Source organism: Bufo gargarizans, chromosome 2, assembly GCF_014858855.1.
Source record: "Bufo gargarizans isolate SCDJY-AF-19 chromosome 2, ASM1485885v1, whole genome shotgun sequence".
NCBI classification, from domain to species: Eukaryota; Metazoa; Chordata; class Amphibia; order Anura; family Bufonidae; genus Bufo; species Bufo gargarizans.
Window position 1 is genome coordinate 55247068 of NC_058081.1, and position 6000 is coordinate 55253067.

General features: G+C 49.7%; 1 protein-coding gene across 1 annotated transcript in view; it reads right to left on the reverse strand.

Moving 5' to 3' along the window:
* The window catches only part of DNASE2 (deoxyribonuclease 2, lysosomal), a 69530-nt gene extending 63755 nt beyond the window's left edge, over positions 1 to 5775 (reverse strand). The window contains exon 1 of the mRNA XM_044278952.1: positions 5729 to 5775. The gene's annotated coding sequence lies outside the window, so the exon portion shown is untranslated. The remainder of the gene's footprint in view (positions 1 to 5728) is intronic.
* Positions 5776 to 6000: the final 225 nt, after the last annotated feature.

Here is a 6000-nt window from a genome sequence, read left to right on the forward strand (position 1 = left end):
TGTCATGGAGGCAAACTGCTTAATGAGGCAGTAAAACAACCAAATAGCATGAAGCTGCTGGTCTACTACAGCATCCAGCAGCAGCTTGAAGAGTTCCCTGACACCCCCCCCCCCGGTCCTGTCCCACAGAAAAGACACAGTCACAGTGCGGCCTCACTCACAGACTTCACACTTCTGCTTCGCTGGGGTCTCTCTCTTCCTCAGGCAGCACGTCCTGTGTAGAGGGTGTGTCTGAAGCTGGTATGGTAAGGTGCTGCTCTGCTGTAGTGAAGTGGGGGCGTGTCTTAAGCTGGTATGGTAAGGTGCTGCTCTGCTGTAGTGAAGTGGGGGCGTGTCTGAAGCTGGTATGGTAAGCTGCGGCTCTGCTGGAGTGAAGAGGGGGCGTGTCTGAAGCTGGTATGGTAAGGTGCTGCTCTGCTGTAGTGAAGCGGGGGCGTGTCTGAAGCTGGTATGGTAAGCTGCTGCTCTGCTGTAGTGAAGCGGGGGCGTGACTGAAGCTGGTATGGTAAGGTGCTGCTCTGCTGGAGTGAAGTGGGGGCGTGTCTGAGGCTGGTATGGTAAGGTGCTGCTCTGCTGGAGTGAAGAGGGGGCGTGTCTGAAGCTGGTATGGTAAGCTGCTGCTCTGCTGTAGTGAAGAGGGGGCGTGTCTGAAGCTGGCATGGTAAGGTGCTGCTCTGCTGGAGTGAAGAGGGGGCGTGTCTGAAGCTGGAATGGTAAGCAGCTGCTCTGCTGTAGTGAAGAGGGGGCGTGTCTGAAGCTGGTATGGTAAGGTGCTGCTCTGCTGGAGTGAAGAGGGGGCGTGTCTGAAGCTGGTATGGTAAGGTGCTACTCTGCTGGAGTGAAGAGGGGGCGTGTCTTAAGCTGGTATGGTAAGGTTCTGCTCTGCTGGAGTGAAGCGGGGGCGTGTCTGAAGCTGGTATGGTAAGGTGCTACTCTGCTGGAGTGAAGAGAGGGCGTGTCTGAAGCTGGTATGGTAAGGTGCTGCTCTGCTGTAGTTAAGAGAGGGCGTCTCTGAAGCTGGTATGGTAAGCTGCTGCTCTGCTGTAGTGAAGCGGGGGCGTGTCTGAAGCTGGTATGGTAAGGTGCTGCTCTGCTGGAGTGAAGAGGGAGCGTGTCTGAAGCTGGTATGGTAAGGTGCGGCTCTGCTGTAGTAAAGCGGGGGCGTGTCTGAAGCTGGTATGGTAAGCTGCTGCTCTGCTGTAGTGAAGCGGGGGCGTGTCTGAAGCTGGTATGGTAAGGTGCTGCTCTACTGAAGTGAAGCGGGGGCGTGTCTGAAGCTGGTATGGTAAGGTGCTGCTCTGCTGTAGTAAAGCGGGGGCGTGTCTGAAGCTGGTATGGTAAGGTGCTGCTCTGCTGTAGTAAAGCGGGGGCGTGTCTGAAGCTGGTATGGTAAGGTGCTGCTCTGCTGGAGTGAAGAGGAGGCGTGTCTGAAGCTGGTATGGTAAGGTGCTGCTCTGCTGTAGTAAAGCGGGGGCGTGTCTGAAGCTGGTATGGTAAGGTGCTGCTCTGCTGTAGTAAAGCGGGGGCGTGTCTGAAGCTGGTATGGTAAGGTGCTGCTCTGCTGGAGTGAAGAGGGGGCGTGTCTGAGTCTCCACAGCAGGGAAGCTTGTAAGGGGGACAGCGGAAGCCGGACTCTGCATGCTGCTGAAAAAGGCTTTCATGTGACAAAGCTCCCTGCGCTCCAGCAAGGGAGGGCGTCTCTGAAGCTGGTATGGTAAGCTGCTGCTCTGCTGTAGTAAAGCGGGGGCGTGTCTGAAGCTGGTATGGTAAGCTGCTGCTCTGCTGTAGTGAAGCGGGGGCGTGTCTGAAGCTGGTATGGTAAGGTGCTGCTCTACTGAAGTGAAGCGGGGGCGTGTCTGAAGCTGGTATGGTAAGGTGCTGCTCTGCTGTAGTAAAGCGGGGGCGTGTCTGAAGCTGGTATGGTAAGGTGCTGCTCTGCTGTAGTAAAGCGGGGGCGTGTCTGAAGCTGGTATGGTAAGGTGCTGCTCTGCTGGAGTGAAGAGGAGGCGTGTCTGAAGCTGGTATGGTAAGGTGCTGCTCTGCTGTAGTAAAGCGGGGGCGTGTCTGAAGCTGGTATGGTAAGGTGCTGCTCTGCTGTAGTAAAGCGGGGGCGTGTCTGAAGCTGGTATGGTAAGGTGCTGCTCTGCTGGAGTGAAGAGGGGGCGTGTCTGAGTCTCCACAGCAGGGAAGCTTGTAAGGGGGACAGCGGAAGCCGGACTCTGCATGCTGCTGAAAAAGGCTTTCATGTGACAAAGCTCCCTGCGCTCCAGCAATGACTCTTCCATCTGTATTGATGGAAGCGCTCATAGCAGCGCAGTGGGCCCCCCAGAAGCAGTGAGCCCTGGAACTTGCCCAGGTATGCCAGGTGCTGACGCCGGCCCTGTTGATGACCTATAGACACAACCAATATCACCTCTGCTAAACTGACATGGTTAGGCATCCTAATTGTCATCGGATCTTTGCCCTGTCAATCAACAAGAGAGGGGAGTGGCTGAACAAACAGAACGGAGGAGCTGAGTGGCTAGGGCCTGCCCTCGGTGCCCTCAGTCTTACTTAGCACTGTGATGTATGTGATACTGTTGATCCCTTTAAAGGGGTTTTCTAGGAGTTAAATATTCTCAGGTTAGGTTATCATTATCTGGTCGGTGGGGATCCCACTCTCAGAACACCCATTGATCAGCTGTTTGAAGAGGCTGCTGTGCTCAGAGCTCAGAAAAGTGCGCAATCTTTTCGTAGTATAACTAGCACAGCACTGTACATTGTATAGTGGCTATGCTTCCCAGTCACAGCCACAGGCCAAGGAACAGGCCGAGGTGTGGCCCCTTCCAAAATCTGATTCGCATCAGTGCCCAGAGGCAGACCCCCATGGATTATATATTGATGGCCTACACTAAGCCCTTTTAATTAATGTAAAACATGTAATCTACTATTAGTCAGTAAGACACCCTGGATAACATCACTGACAGAGAATGTCCAAGGCAAACAGTAAATCAGACATTTCCATATGTGGTCATCTGGAGCTGCCAGGAGAACTATGGATATTTCTGGGAAGCAGAAGAAGGTAGCAGGCGCTCTAATCTCTATATTCCTTTCACACAAATTCAACCAAAAGATCGTAAAACAAAAGCACTCCATGTTCAGGGAATTGTCCACTTCTGATATCCGATTTTTTTTTAGATGGTTCTCCTAGAACCTAGAACATTCAGAACGTTAGCAATTGTTACTCTGCAGCGCCACCACAGGGGGAAAGATGCATTACATAGTGCCCATTGTAATCAGGGCTCATGTAATGCACCGATATGCCCAGCCCTCCAGACAGAGAGACTTGTTTTTTTCAATTGCTTTCCAGTCCAGTTATATGGGGAAAGTCCTGAATGAGACACTGTAATTATTCCCTAATGAGGTATTTAAAAATGGCCAACTGCTTTAAAATTTGGCTTAGTTGCTGCACTCACAAGTGGTGGAGCAGCAAGTAACAGTAAACACTACTCACTATATCCATGGTATCACACATACCAAATTACACAATAGAATATGTCACCATTACATGTGTAGTGCTAAGATTTGGGGGGTACAATCGCTCCTTGGGGAGAGCGCCTTAAAGGGATTCTGTCACCTGGATTTTAGCTACTGAGATTTTCACATCACTACAGCAGTCTCCACGATTTAGTTTAAAATATACTAGTCATACCCCCATCCGTCTTGTCATTTAGGGTAAAAATCGCTTTTATTAATATGCAAATTACCTCTATAAGGAGCCGAAGGGGATTTTCCTCTGTCTGTTGGAGCCCAGCTGCGCCCATTATCTCGGAGCCCAGCACCGCCCCTCTTTTAATTATTCACTCCTCTCCTTGCTTATTTCGATTTTTTCCAGTGTGCTGTAATCTCGCGCTTGCGCCCTGGTTACACTGGTCTCGGCCCGCGCAGTGTCCTGGCAGCAGCTTCATGTAAGCAATCGCGCATGCGCCGGCTGTCTGCGCACTTCGCTCGACTCGAAAAGGAAGTTGTGAAAATCTCGGTAGCTAAAATCCAGGTGACAGAATCCATTTAAGGAGGCTTATAAATGAGGCAGATGAGCTCTTAGCAAGCTCTGCCTCTAATGCCAACAGATGTTAAACCCTTTGGCCCCTTTCACACGGGCGAGTTTTCCGCGAGCATGCGATGCGTGAGTTGAACGCATTGCACCCGCACTGAATCCCGACCCACTCATTTCTATGGGGCTGTTCACATGAGCGGTGATTTTCACGCATCACTTATGCGTTGCGTGAAAATCGCAGCATGCTCTATTTTGTCCTTTTTTACGTAACGCAGGCCCCATAGAAATAAATGGGGTTGCGTGAAAGTCACAAGACCCGATCATTATTATTTTCCCTTATAACATGGTTATAAAGGAAAATAATAGCATTCTGAATACAGAATGCATAGTAAAATAGCGCTGGAGGGGTTAAAAAAAATAAAAAATAATTTAACTCGCCTTAATCCACTTGATCGCCCAGCCGGCATCTCTTCTGTCTTCTTTCTTTGCTGTGTGCAGGAACAGGACCTGTGGTGACGTCACTCCGGTCATCACATGATCCATCACATGATCTTTTACCATGGAGATAGATCATGTGATGACCGGAGTGACGTCACCACAGGTCCTGTTCCTGCACACAGCAAAGAAAGAAGACAGAAGAGATGCCGGCTGGGCGATCAAGTGGATTAAGGTGAGTTAAATTATTTTTTATTTTTTTTAACCCCTCCAGCGCTATTTTACTATGCATTCTGTATTAAGAATGCTATTATTTTCACTTATAACCATCTTATAAGGGAAAATAATACAATCTACAGAACACCGATCCCAAGCCCGAACTTCTGTGAAGAAGTTCGGGTTTGGGTACCAAACATGCAGATTTTTCTCCCGCGCGTACAAAACGCATTACAATGTTTTGCACTCGCACGGAAAAATCACACATGTTCCTTTCCTGCAACGCACCCGCACCTTTTCCCGCAACGCCCGTCTGAAAGAGGCTTTTAAATAGGCCTTGAGACATGACTTGGATATTAAATAAGCCAACACCTCATCTGCAGACCGCTGTTTTGGAGTGATTGCCCCTCATCAGTGCAGTGCAGAGAGTACTGGCCTAAGGGCCTAACTGGGTGAGAGGCCTAAGTCAGGATCTGGGGGGGGGGGGGGGGAGCGCATTAATAGGTGTGAGGAGACTTATAAGCAATACATGCTACTCTGGGGGTACTAGCTCTCCTTGGGGAGAGAGCGCATTAATAGGTGTGAGGAGACTTATAAGCAATACATGCTACTCTGGAATTCTGGGAAGAAAGGGATGCAAATATGCATTCTCATAATAGGTCCTCCAGCTACTCTTGCGAGGGACCAAGCCATCAAATGACTCCGCTGACCAGGTATGTATGGAAGACCTGGAGAATTGTGGACAGTGGCAGTAGTGGGATGTTTCATTCAATTGCAGATAGACATCATAGAGGGGGTTGTCACTGTGTATGCACTGTCCACTGAGATTTACGTCTCTGCACGCTGGACAGACGTCACTAAACAGGAAGCATGTGCCATTCCTCATAGTGAGACGATTTCTGAGGTTTATTTACATTTCCCCATGTTTGTGCTGTCAGTCTGTCAGGCAGGACCGGCAGTGAATGTGTTAGCATTGTGTTAGTCAAGTGGGTTTACACTTATGTACAAGAACACATAGTAATATATCTGCTGCCTATTTACCTTCCTGCGCCTCAGAGAAGCTGAACAAAAGCCATCCTCGAACTTCCTGGAACAGTCACAGGAAAACTATGTCATGTACAGTGGGCGTGAGACTGCCTCCTTCTCTCACAGGTTACACTCCATCTACATGAGGAGCACTCTCAGCACAAACAGAACAATTACAAAAGTCTAATGCAAAAGTGCAATGAGCAGGCAGACAGTGAGCATCAGGGAGCACATGTGCGTATTCCACCTTGGAGATGACTACAGAAGTGGGACTATATATGGGAGGC